At 38.0% G+C, this 14,317-nt stretch overlaps 1 protein-coding gene across 3 annotated transcripts in view; it reads left to right on the plus strand.

The window, feature by feature from the left end:
- LOC119779131 (protein eva-1 homolog A) overlaps nt 1-14,317 on the plus strand; it is a 105,850-nt gene that overhangs the window by 64,357 nt on the left and 27,176 nt on the right. The window contains exon 1 of one of the 3 annotated variants that reach the window (XM_038278666.1): nt 4,577-5,047. The exons of 1 other annotated variant lie outside the window; for it this stretch is intronic. The gene's annotated coding sequence lies outside the window, so the exon portion shown is untranslated. Of the gene's footprint in view, nt 1-4,576; nt 5,048-14,317 lie in introns of those variants that run through there. One more of the 3 variants, XM_038278667.1, reaches the window with a different exon arrangement.

Raw genomic sequence — 14,317 nt, forward strand, 5'->3', positions numbered from 1 at the left:
TGGGCAATATTTGTCTGTGTTTGTGTGGGGTGAGGGCCTGTCTAGGGAGTGGAAGTCAAAAGAAAATTCTTTCAGAGTCTTACTGAAATTATGTTGTATAAGATAATTGTGCAAAAAAATGTAAAAGACCAGGTGTTTTAAAGATGCTTGTGGTAAAAGTTTGTAGTGTATCAATTAAGCAGTGTTGGGAAAGTTCTCTTTCTACGTGAACTAGTTCAAAGTTCAGTTCACACATTTTAAAATGAACTAGTTCAGTTCATAGTTCACAATTCCAAAAAACGAACTAGTTCATAGTTCTTTTTTTTTCATATATTGCTCAATTACACCATAGCCTACTGTAGAACCACAGACAGCAATTATTTTATCAGTTGTAACTCTGAAACTGTGCGTCAGATTTCATCTTCATATCCAGTTTTGAATCCTTATCCAACCAGGGTTTACATTAGCATTGAGGGGACAGATTTCCCCATTGTTGCTTTAATGCTTTGTTGCTGTCCATTCACTTCACACTAGTAGCAGCTGCAGCTTTCACCCCTACAGTATATTCTCAAAAACATCAGGAAAAATGTGCTGCTTGAATGGTCTTTTTTATGAGTAATTATTAAAAGAAAAATAGGAAAGTAGTCTTTAAGGTGCAAATGTTTTTTTTTTTTTTTTATAATTTTTTCCATTTGAAATGCCATTTCAATACATACTAAAAAGGAATACTGGAATCCTGGAAAATTATACCAGGCAGGTTTAACAAACAAGTTACATGGATAGTAAAACCCTCAAGAACAGGGGTCTTCTATGTTTTCCAGACCAAGGACCCCCAAACTGATGGCGAGATGGAGCGGGGACCCCCTAACTATATATATTGTATGAAATTGTGTCCTATAGTCACTCTATTACAGATGGAGTAATGTAAAGAAATTAATTTCTCCCTGGGATTATTAAAGTTTTTCTGATTCTGATTCCTGGTTGATGGGACAGGTGTTGTGAATGAAACGGTGCCCAGCTTGAAAGAGCTCCTGTGTGTCGCTGAATGTGTGCATTGATGACTGAAAGACATCTTCTGCCTCCATTTATCTGTTTACTACAGTGTGTTGATTTCATGTTAATGAGTATTTAAAGACATTTCAATTAGTGGGGGGAAAATTGCAGGGGGGGAATATAAAAATATCAACTAACCATGCAGACCCTCATGCAGTACCTCCGTAGACCCCCTAGGGGTCGCGGATCCCCTGTTGAAGACCTCCGCTCAAGAAGATTTTACTAACACAAACTGAGGGACCAGGCTGAGGTAGGAGTTTAAGGTTACTGAAGTGCGGATTTTTTTTACTGAAAGCCGGCGGGCAAACTTGTTGCCATCGTCCTCACCGACCACCTGGTCATAAAACTGCTTTAAGTCGCCTCCATGCTGCTGTGGCTTCCACGCTGCATTTTGTTTTGATGACGCACGCGGCTGTAGGCTACGACGCTGGTAGCTGCTGTTGCCAGATTGGGTGTTTTTCCCGCTACATATTAAGGCATGTTTACGGTGTGATTGAGCCGGGGTTTCGCCTGGAGGACTTTATAGAAATCTGACAACCTATTGAACGGAGTTGAACTGAGAGAGCGTGCCGTTCACAGACACCAGAATGAACAAGTTCACAATAACGTTCATCAGGCAAGAATGCAGTACGTTCAGTTCACGTTCGCCCAAAATATGAACGAGTTCATGAACTTTCGTTCAATGAACGCGTTCAGGCACAACACTGCAATTAAGAATATGAACTTGGAAAATAAACCGTGTAGGGAAATAAATAATTCTGACTTGCAAGGTTGGACTTGTCAAAGCTGCTAATTAGGATGAAGATTTATCATGATTAGAGCCTATTTGGCCACATAATGCCGGTTAAAATGTTTGCTGATGTACCAAATTAAGAGCATCCAATGTACACTGTAGAGACAAAGTCTCCTGAAAGAGCTTTTATAACAGAAGTCTTAACATTATTGCATGCCTCTAAACTCCGTCCTACAAATCTTAAGATGGTTACAGTCCTTAGCCATTGTATATAGTAGTTTAATTATAAGACTGAAGGGAGTAACCATAAACAATCTGCTAGGTCACCTATCAATCAGCAAGGTGTATCTTGTGGAATCCGCGTGCCGGACTGGAGTTGTGACAGGCAGCCCGGGCCACAGGCGGCTACGTTCTTATATTTGTTCGGCTAGCTAATCTGAAACGCTCAATTCCATTTCGAGAGCAAGATCATCTGTGGTAGTAGCACTAGACATCTTCCAGGCATGTGAGTAAAACTAGGAGCAGTTCAGCGGACAGGATGAATGAATGGTAGCCGGTGCGCGCGGATGACATCATAGACACTCCGCTTTGTTTTTAAAAAATATAAATATAAAAAATATAACCGTGGATGTCTGGGGGACAGTGATTCGCCTACATGTTATGAATGCTGGTGTACCATAAATGATAAACTATGAACAGTTCAGTTTGTGCCTTCAAGTCCATTGCCCATAGGAAGACGTTACTTGGATATAATCTAACCGGATATCTTCAGAACAGCTCCAAATGACACAAAACTAATATGGGTGAGTAGAAAATGATGTAATAACGTAAAAACAAGGGCCCAAATAAATAAATAAAAAAAGGTTTTCCCCTTTAAGTATTGATAATTCCGCTTAAGTCACTCAGCCTTAGGATTCAGGACACTTGTCAGACACTTGTCAATTTTTCTTAACAATGACTGATAATTGTCTCAACCAGGGTTTTTGCAGAACTGATGCAATAGGGTTAAACTTTTTAGGATTGTTACTGTGATATTATGGAAAGTCTGTTATTTATAATAGTCATAGCTTTATAATTTATGTGTTAGATATAAAATCTATCTAACTTAATTTCCTTTCCACTCACTCAATTGTTAAGATATATCATTGAATTTCTTTTTTATGACTGAATTAACAGGAACCCCTTGAACCAAAAAATATCTTTGTACCTTTAAGTATTGGTGCTGCGAAAAAAATAAATAAAAATAATTAAAAAGCAACAGGTTATGAGGATTGAGTTAAGTCAGGGAATCCTATACCAGTCTTTAAGAAATATCTTGATTGGGACCTTGATCCCTTACTTTGCAGCAGGACTGAAACACCCTTGGTATCAATCGTGCCAAAAGACAGAAAATTAAAACAGTTCAATTCACTTCAAACATCCGTTATTAATCCCAAAGGGATATTAAATGTAACAGAACAAGCAAATTTGAGGTTTTATAAATATTTTCTTTAAAAAGTATATTGTTAGGATTTTTTTTAAATGCACGCCATGTAATTTTTGGCCACTAGGGGCACAAGACCTCTGTAACTTTTACATCTAGTACCTCTAGTAGCTTTTTTTGGTAGCTTGCTACCTTTCTCTGCCCATATTTTGCTTCTACTAAACATCGATAATTATAACAAAGATATTTGACTGTATACTAGGAGCAAAGTGTGAACTTATCAGTCTAATAATAAAGTTAAGAAAAGAAAATTGGTTTTAAGTCTGCCTTATTCTTTCAGCCTCCACCAACGTACAAACTCCTTTCCAAGTTTGACTATTGTTTTTCCTTAGGCACGATCCCTTTCCCGTCTTCCCCTTTTAGCCTTCTCAAAAAGTTCAAAATTCTTCCTTGCCTCAGTCATGACCTCTAGTCAAGCAGGTGGAAAAGTAGTAAAGCAAAAGCCTTAGCTCCATTACTATATAAGAGCCTGTAGCCGTAAAGCTATAGCTTCTTCCAGGTTACATGACCTGGCCAACAATGGTGCATCTTCTCCCAACTTTTAATGCCATTATTGACATTAGCTATGCCCACCTCCTAGCATTGATAATGTCAAGCATTGTATATTCACTTGAGGAATCATTTCAAATAACTCATATGCGTCAACTATTTAGGTCACAAAGTCTGCTGTGTGCCTTAAAAGATTATGTAAAGCTTGTGTTACATCTAATATATCAGATTTCTCATCATGGGTATTTATCGTTTAGGTATCCAGATGTTTCTATCCTCTTCAGCCGGGTGAACAGTGCTGCCGATACATGTTTTATGCAAGCAGCAAATTAAGCATGGTTTGAACCAGTCTTCATACTAGTTAAAAGTCCTCTATTTAGTCAACTCCTCCACCAAACCCTACTCTATGCAGTAGCTTTGTTGTTCAGCATACTACTTCATTTGATCTAAAGTCCAGAGATTAAAACCTAGTTATTAAAAATACATTTGTCCTCCAAGTGCTAAAGTAAAAGAGAGATTATCTTTCAAATATTTTGCCTATTAAAGCTATGATCATCTCAGTGTCTCTTCGGTTACTGCTTCCCATTTTCAGATTTCCAGGATTGTTTAAAAGAAAGTCTAAAGTAATTACCTGGAGCTACATTTTGACATTTCTCTTTGCTCTCTGACTGTCTGTCTCACACTCACTCAACCCCCTCCCAAAAAAATAATTCACACACACCCAACCCCATTCCTCCTCATCTTCTATGGCTTGCTCTGACCCTCCCCTTTGTATTTCTGTTTGACTGCTCACTCACACAGCAGTGGAGGTGGACACTACACATGTCCCACGTCTCCCTCTCTGTCCCTCCCTCTCCTGCTCATTTTCTCTCGCGCCCTCTCTCTCTCCTGCTGTCACATTCCAGTTGTGTAAAGCCGGGTTTAGCTTTCGCTCTCACTGAGAGTAGGAAGGAAGGCAGAGCATAAAGGAGAAGAATCCTTATTCTCTGGTTGGGAGGAAGAAAGAAAGAGGTAACTTCCCTTGTACTTTATTTGGCTAGAGAAGGGGAGTCACCATAAAGGACCATACCTTCTTAAAGGGGCTATTCTTTGTTATCCTCCCTCCCTCCTTTCTTGTGTTTCCTTTTTTGGGCCATTCTGTGATTCTGCTGAGACCCACAGTGGACTATTCACGTGAGCATTTGTTTTTATGATCAAGATAGTTCCAGCTCTCGTGGCGGGACACAGGAGTCTTCTTTGACACAGCCTGGTATGCACGCTTGTAGAGAGAGGAGGTAGCCCTGGACAATTTTTCATTCAACAATGTGCATGTAAGTGGCCCTTCGCCTTTTGCCTGAACACGCTCTTGAGTTTCTGTGTTTCTGTCTGTCCTCTTTGAAGCTGAAACTGTTTAAGATCGGGGGTAAGATTGGAGCAGCTTCTTTCATTCCTCCAACTTTAAACTTTTGTGATCCTGAAGAAAATATTATGAAATCTAAGTGTCTAAAAGGGGTATTTTAGTTTTTTAATGTATTTTCTGCTAATGCCATGATTGTGGCTTACTTATTCTGTGTAATATGAAGAGAAGGAGATTTGCAAAGTTAGTCTTGTGCTCACATGTGGTTTGATAACTCAGGAACAAGTTTCAGGCTTGCCAACATTAAAATGACAAGCTGAAAATGCTTTGACCCAACTGTTCCTTGAAACCAATTTCTTTGTTTGCTTATATATTTTAGTGTTGCCATAGATGGTCAGCAGTTTTTCCGAATGAATAGGCTGAAATGGCTCCCATTTAACACAACAACAGAGTGCAGAATATAGTAAAAGTAGCAAAGGCAGTGAGGTGTGCACAGCAAATGCCAACTGCATACTCAAACTTAATATACTCAATAAAAATGGGCCACTGAAACTCTACTGCTGTTTAAGATTTATCTTAAGTTATTCTTTTGATCACAATTTTCTTAAATTTCCACTTAAATAAAAAAAAATCCCTGAAAAAAAATGTGTTTACATTTCTAAAGTAATGCAAGTTCAAATATGTATTTATTTATGTTTAAGATGATAGTAAAGGCTAAATAATTTGGTAACTGGTTAAGTGATGCAAAATAGCAGCATTTGTCCCCCGAGGTTTATCTGTTCTGGTCCTGTTTAGATGTGACACCATTCAGGAGAGAAATATCAGTAGGGCTGCAGCCATCAACACCTTTGATTCTAAATGATAGAGTTGTACTGTTTTTTTTTTCACTTCTTAGTCCTGTTTCTCTCCTACACATAGCTGTTGGTTCAGCTTTTACTGACTAACCGTATGTTTTCTCCTTCATCCCTTTGACATGAAAACTACTTCAGAGCTCATCTTCTTAACTTATTTTCTAGACACAGTGACCTATAGAGCTAGTTTACCTTGACCATTTCTAACATTGAAAATATACATAGATCAGTGCCTCTATGATCCGCATTTATGTCTACTAATGTCTCGGCAAACCCCCAGTTTGCCTCTGCATAAGGCTGTTCACTCTGAGCCTGGTTTTTCTGGAGGTATCTTCTTGTTTAAAGGGAGCTTTTCCTCTCCATTGTTGCTGCATGCTTGCACATGTGAAGGTTTGCTGAAGAGTCAACAACAAAATGAAAGCAAATATGTACCGTCTCCACTTACTCCTCCAGGAGGAGCGTGTCCTTCAGTATATGACTCCATTCAATCAGCTGGTTTGACTTAGAAAACATTGTACCAAACTTTCTGTATCATCTGATTGTATTTTGTCTACTCAATGCCTCGAGATGACATGTGTTGTAAATTGGAGCTATAGAAATCCTAAAATTTTCAATTTATTTATTATTGACTTCAAATTAGGATATCTTATATTTTTGACTGTTCATTAGTCAAATATAGCAATATAGCATATTTTTAAAAAAGCTCTGATAAAAACATAAATGATAATTATAAAATAAGTAATTATCAATCACACCCTAAATCCACAGATGGCAAAAGTACTCACTTTCCGTACTTGAGTAAAAGTACAGATACTTGTGTTAAAAAATACTCTGGTAAAAGTGGAAGTACTGATTGAACTTCTTTACTCAAGTAAAAGTAACAAAGTACAGGCTTGTAAATTTACTTAAAGTATAAAAGTAAAAGTAGAAACCGTTTTCATGCCGTTGCCTACATTTTAATAGCCTGGGTGCCAGTCCGAACTTAGTCCCGCCCACAAGGTTTGAGTTTGGGGAAGTTCGGTCTGGCTCTGCTCCATAGTAGCGCGAGTATTAAAGCCCACTGTCAGGCGATCCAATCAAATTGTCAGGGCGGGCTTTATACGATGATGGACAGATGATCAAGAGTAACGTTATCAACCACGTGACCAAAGCGCGCTTGGGTGACAACAATAATGGCTGCCACTGGAGAGTTTAGGTGAGTAGATTCTGCTATTAGGTCTGTTCTAGAAGATATCGACAGCAAATTAATTTTAAAAGAGGAACAGAGAAACGCGATCAAGTCTCATCTTCTTATTCTAGGCGTGAAACTGCACGCTTTGATTTTTGTGGACAACAACTATGCCTCGCTTAAGATACGTCACGCACTCCGTTGCTCTTATTGGTTGTAGGTCTATCCAATTGAGTACAGAGGCATTTTTTTCCTGGTTCGTTCAAAACACGCCCCATAATCACAGCTCTATGGAGCAGTATCAGACTCATTCTGACTAGAATTGAGTAGGACTACGTCAGGCCAACATTTTAAATGGATGTCTGCCAATAGGACTAGATCTCTGTTGTGTTCATTTTCAATCATCTCGTCGTCCATGCTACTATGCTAACGCCACCGCCACCAAGCTGCAATGATTTGCCGCGAATGAATACCGCCGAATCTGTCGATTCATCTTGTAGTGGTGCGTCAAATGCAACGTAGATTCCCATCCAATTAGACTGAATTTGGTATTGATGACGTGAAAAATAATAACAGTAACTCCATTGAAATGATTCAAAACTAAAGTAACGAGCCAATTTTTTAAAATGTAAGGAGTAGAAAGTACAGATATTTGTGTAAAAATGTAAGGAGTAGAAGTAAAAAGTCGCCATAAAAATAAGTAGTAAAGTAAAGTAAAAATAGCAGAAAAATCTACTTGAGTACAGTAACGAAGTATTTGTACTTCGTTACTTCCCATCTCTGCCTAAATCCTTGCCATTACATGCATATTTGAATTTGCAAAGGTATCACTAAGTGTGGGTTTTTCCACTCTTTTTGACAAAATTGTCCTCCATCCTTGTTGATATCTCTTTAGAAATGCTGTACAAGTACTCCTCCAGTTTTCATTGAACTGATTCTCTGACAAAAACAACAGACAAATATTTTGCTCCTAGACTGCTCCAATTATCCCAATCCATACTTTTATTATTTTGTTTAATAAGTTTGTTGATGTGTTCATTATCAGTACTTTATTTTTCACTAACAACACAAAAGGAAATGTGCTTCTCTTTATAATTGTAACTTGGAAACTCATGGCATGAGTTCATGCAGTAATTATATGCTGAAACATTGTTTGTTAGAGTGAAAAGTGTGTTGGTGTTGGTGGTTAGCTTGAATAGGAAATAGGAAATAGAGTCCATCAAATCTTTGTGATCATCCTCCTCTAAGGATAATGATGGTTTTTGATTAGACCAACAAAGGGATCTAGATGAACATGAACTAATTTTTTTTTCTTAATTTACACTCCCAACATTTAATGCATTCACTCCTGTATTTAGATCCACATGGATGGGATTGTTTTTCTTTAAACAGATTTATTGTCAGTGTGAGCTAGGTCTCAACTAAAAGTGTATTAGCTTTTAAAGGCACCATGTAATTATTTTAGACACAGCATTTCTCTTTGACACCCCTAAAGTATGAAGTGCTGTATGCTTACCTCAATGAATTGACCTGCCTGTTAATTAGATTGCTTCCAAATGGTCTGCCTGTTTTATTGCATGCTGCAAGAAAAGATGATCTAAACCAAAGGTATATGTATCGCATGAGAGTCTTCTACTTTCTGAGCATGTACCTACACCTACCCGTCCCTGCCAACCAGCATTGCCTCTAATTGACGTGCGGTCGTTCCCCCTTATTGCAAGTTTGCAGTGTCGGCCTGGACCCTCCCAAACCACAAGGGACTCTTTGTTTGTAATTTATGAATTAGTGTGTGGTTTGTGTTAGCAGGAGAGGAAGGGGGAGGATTTGAGATGGCGGAGTTTTACAGCACAGACACAAGATTTAGCCCAGCAGCTCAGGATGTTGGTTTGTTATTCCGGATTAGTTCTCTCTATGCTCTTTGTGGATGTAGGCAGAGATTTAGACAGTGACAGATATGATAAGTAGGCAGACTGAAAAAAAGTTTGTCTATCTCACTGTTTCTCATTTGCTTTGTGTTAAACAATGCTGTGATAATCAATCTGGATTTAGGTACAGCCTTCAGATAAGACCTATGGAGCTGTTAAAAAAGCAGAATAAAATAGAGTTGCATTATCTTTTCGTTTTAGTAGTGTCGCCACTCGCTCCTACTTCCACCCCGTTTAATTTAAGCTGCTTCGTTTCGTTTACTTTGTCTAGTCTGAATGGAACCTGGCACTGTACCGAGCTCTGGCCCGGTTCTCTCTCAGAAAAACCAAAGCCCTTCTGACCTCCTCTTTTCTTTCTACCCTTGATTTCATTTTTATCCTGTTCTGTTTTTTGAAGCCCAGCATGCATTCCTCAAGGCTAGAGTTCTCATTAAAATGTGTTTTCTTTTTCCTGCCTTCCTCTAATCTTATTCTTCATACTTCAGTTGTTATTTAAAACTTTCTGTATAAAAGAAAATAATGACATATAAATACTAGAAATGCTAAAAGGTTAGGCTAACACAACATGCTGGGGTGCTGATGTTCCCCTTACTGGACCCAATATTAATAAATATTTCCTATTTGGAGAGACCTATGTTTACATTCCTGTAATATTTTATAATTTGTATTTGCCCTTGGGAGTCAAAGATCCATTTTCATTTACTTCAGTTGATTGCTGCTTAGTTTAGCTCCTCTCTTTAAGTTGACCTCTTGGTCCAATTCTTTGTATTTAAGCAAAATTCTACTTTAAAGAGAATTCTTTCATTGTCTCCTTAAGCGCTTCTGCTTTTATCTTCCTTCTGATTTCCATGTTATTGCCTGGACTGGTCCCATATTGAGGGATTTATGTGTACCTCTTTGCTACAGGCAGTGATTTCTCCTCCGGTAAGATTTGCGGTTTAAGTCGTCCCGACTTAGGTAGAATTCAAAGGTCACTGAGGCAAGACAAGGATAAGGTTCTGAGACTTGCCCAAATGGAGAAAAAGAAATCCAACTCCTTAAGGCCCCAAAGTAATATTTTTAAATAAAATTATTTGTTAATTCTTGTGTGATAGAGGACAGAAATTTGCTTATGTTAAAACAAATCAGAGCTGACATTTCAAACTCAGTTTCCTTTTATATGTTTTCTTTGAGTGATTAACATTATTACCACAGTTAGCATTGCTAACCATAATCAATTATCTCTGTATGTATTCTCAAATGTTGACTCGTAGTCTTTCTCTGAGATTTTAGTAAGGTCACTTTTGCGTTTAAAACCGCAAAGCATGAAATGGCTAATGAGTGAACTCACCAGTACTGACAGAAGTATTGACGGAGCCTAAATGAACATGGCTCTTTTGAAATTCTAATTTCTCTTTGAATCTTGAGTCCTTCTATGATTATAGTTTGTGACACTTTACTCATACTGTAGATAACTTTTACCACTTCTGCCCTGAGCAACAACTTACAATCTGAAATGTTTTCAGAGCTTGTTCTTATGATCAATTCACTGATAATCAAGATACTACTTTTTTAAGAAAAAATTACTTATTAAGATTTAAATTTTTTGCAGTGTAGACAGCTGGAGATATGCTTCAGCACCCCTCGCGACCCCGCTTGGGATAAAGTGTGATGGAAAATGGATGGATGGCATATCGAAAGCTTTTATTTTGAAGGGTTTTTACCTTTGTAGTTGGCTCTTTAACTCACTTTATTTCAAGACGCCTTGGTGAGTTTGGGGGTTGCAGTTCTTTGCAAAAATATAAATGCATTGGCAGTAAAAGACCCTTAACAGTAGACCGAGTAATTAAAAACAGCATGGAGTAAACTTTAAAAAGTCCGGTGTTTAGACACATACCTTCTTTGTGTGTACATGTCAGACTTTTGCTGAAGGTGTGTATGTTTGCTCACTTCCCTGTCTAGCCAGGTTTGTGTATCCTGGATGCTGGTCAACTGGGATCTGCCAGTTACTGCTCACATTTAATTATGCGGGTGCTTTTTGACATTAGCTTTATGCATTATGTGGGAATGTAACCCCTGGGTAGTGGACAAAAAAGTGATATGCATTTGTGGGTCACATCTCGGCGTACTATGCAACTTTTGTTATATTTGTGTTCAAATAACAGTGTACCAGCAGTATTTTTTAGTTTTTGTTTGCACATATTTAAAGTGGTATATTAACATATTCTTTTTGCATCTCACAGTCTGGGTACTGATGTAAATGCTACTCACATGTGGTGTGTTTTTACAACCCTCTTTTAGTTTTACCCTCTCCTCTCTCTCACCTCACCCTGTCTCACCCTCATTAGGCTCAATTTGTTTTGAGGGACGGAGATTACTTTGAGCCAGAAAAACACTTGCTGCATGAGCAGAACAAAGTAGAAACCTGTTTTAAACAATGAATGGGTGTGTGGAGAGAAAAAAATTATTATTTTGAGTCAGATGTTAATTTTAAAAGGAGAGACGTTTACATCTTGTTGTCATAGAGTTTATTGCTGAATTGTAATCCAAATAAATGAACCATGTAACCATGCTCACACACCAAAATGTATGCTTCTTTTTATCAGTTCAACTTTTAAAAGGAGGAGGAGTGGTAGAGGATAGATGAGGTAAAGTGGTTTTACAATTTAGCTTGGCTGGCAGTTTATTGCAAGTCTGGAGACTTTCAAAAAGCCCAAACACTCCTCTGCCATCCTCCTCCAAGACCTCCAATAAAGGTTGAAATGTTTTGAAGCAGGATTACAGGGTGCAAACTTAATGAACATTTATTTGAGGAGAGGTTTCTATCTAAAGATGTTGTTTAGGTCTGGCCACATAAAGCAGTTTTTTTACGCAGTAAACCAACATTTATGGTTGCAATTCTTAAATTTCTTCAGTACTTCTATCCATTTATCTCTTTGTGTTTTAGAAATTGTAGGATGAGCGTTAAACATGTTTGTAAATACTTTCAAGTCAGGGTATTTTCCAAATGCAGCTCTACATGTCTCTGTACATCTCCTGTATACGGAGTTTTGTGTTACACTATTTGTTTATTCTAAAGTTTATGTGCAAAACATATTTGAAATGGTTTAAAAATCAGATTGCATCTTAAAATTCTAGCAGCATTTAATGCCCCACAGATTGGGGAAAACTTAAATCCTTCAAAGTCCTAAGACTTCCTAAGTGTCACAGGACCTGAGATTGTTTTGGTGTGATAGCTCTTTTTTGTTGATAAAGATCTGACAATGGCAATTTGGGAAAAACACAGGACGCAGAGCAAGAGTAAACATGTGATGGATGATGGCCTGGAAAAAACTGGGGTCAGTCCACTTATCACTTCTCCTCAGTTGAGGATGACTCTTCTTCAGACAGTATTAATCTGCAATTGGTGTTTTCTGGGTCAAAGGTTATCTGTATTTAGATGCCTATAGGTCTCTGCTGCGTTCCGGGCAAAGGCCACACAGGGTTCAGCAGGAGGAAGTTTACCTAACTGTGTGTCCAGATATCGGTCTGTACATTTTCAAAGTGTGTTTACTGACATTTCCATAAATAGCAAACAGGATTTTATTAAAAAGGAAATTAAAAGTGACAAAGTGCATCGTATACAACAATATACCCCAAAACTTTTGACATTGTACCTTTTATTTATTGGAGTTCTCTGACTCGCTCAAAGTAGTGCATAGCTGAAGATGAGGGAAAATATACATGTTTGTTAATGTTCTTTACATAAAAAATGCAAATCTAAAGTTTTTTCTCCTGTTCTTATTTCCAAAATAGGTTGAACTATGTAAGGGAGGGTGAAGATCATCTGGTAATATTCCTTTTAAAGTTTTCTGAACTTAAAATGGGCCATTCTAAACATCCAACAGCATGATACTGCCATCAGTGTGGTTTGTTCAAGGATATCTTAGGTGTTATTTTCAATGATAAGAATGTATTTCCTGTAGACTAAAAAGTTCAGTTGTGCTCTTACTTGACCAGAGAACCCTCCCCCACATGGGTCAAAGGAGTCCAGTGTTCGCATAGTATTCCAATTCTAGGGGATGGACTGGATAGTAGTTTGTTGGTTAGATAACTATTTAAAATCAACTGGTTGCACTAGTTCTATTTAGGAGCATCAGAATTCAGAGGGTATGATACCCCTAAATAGGGTAAAATGCTTTTGCATACTTTCATAAAAGTGTTATTTATTTTTGAATTTTGCAAAATATGTCTACTTTCCCTTTTAACTCTTTTTCTAATAAACTGAACTGACATTTGTGTTTTGTAACGTCACAAAATCCAAAAAGAGATCCAAAAAGAATTTCAGGAAATATAACTTTTCCAAGGCACTGAATGCTAAGCTCAGTTTTTGATCTTTAGTACAAATATTATATTCAACTCCGGGAAATATTCGCAAAATGCTGTGTTTAGTATTAGTTTGTCGTAAACAGCCTGAAGGCAGAGAGCTTCAGTGCTTCTCTGTACAGTGCAATTCTGCTGGGTTGATATTTTTAAAAATCTCCCAGAGAACATCTATCACCCTGATAAAAAGCCAAAGCCCACAGATCTGCACTCTAAGCTCCAAAGCAGTCATACTCCCTTCCTTTTCCCTTAAACAGAGATGCAAGAGATGATGGAAGAAGGAATGGCAAGAGAAGAAGAGGGCGGGGAAGTATTTTTTCTGCCCTTCTTAGGCATACTTTTTTCAGCTTTTTTTCCCCCCCAGCAGGCCATCTGTTTCCTGCCTGCAACATGACACCGAGTGCCAGACTGGGTTCTGCTACTTTTGGGGTGTGTGCACTGTTGTAGGGTATATGATTAGCTGCTATGCTAATGCAGGCAGTCATTTATGTGGGTACAGAGTGGTCCATGCGGCTACATGTGATTGGGATGTGACATTATAAATATGCTTCGTCCAAACTGTGTGGGAACCGCTTACATCTGCAGCTCCATCTGATTCATATACAACATGTTTATTTGTTAATTTTGGTGTGGTATTGCAGTATTTTATGTCAATGTTTTTTAGATGGATTCTGAAGAATTGTACCCAAGAGGACAAAAACTGTATTCCAGTTTCTTAGCTTAAAAATTTATTTAATATTTTTCATTATTATTTCTGAAATTCCTTCCATCAGCATTTGGCCCTAAACCGGTCAGCAATGAATGAAATTGGGATTGTTCTATCTGTCAGCCATAAGCACTTTCATGTTTAACTTTACAGGCCTCTGTCCGATGGGGAATTTTCCACCCACAGCCCCACACTGAAAAGCTGAGCTATTCTCTCACAGTGTGTTTGTTGTTTTTTTATCAATGTGCATAAA

This window comes from Cyprinodon tularosa, unplaced genomic scaffold (genome assembly GCF_016077235.1).
Source record: "Cyprinodon tularosa strain WSP-4 unplaced genomic scaffold, ASM1607723v1 ctg143, whole genome shotgun sequence".
Taxonomy (NCBI): domain Eukaryota; kingdom Metazoa; phylum Chordata; class Actinopteri; order Cyprinodontiformes; family Cyprinodontidae; genus Cyprinodon; species Cyprinodon tularosa.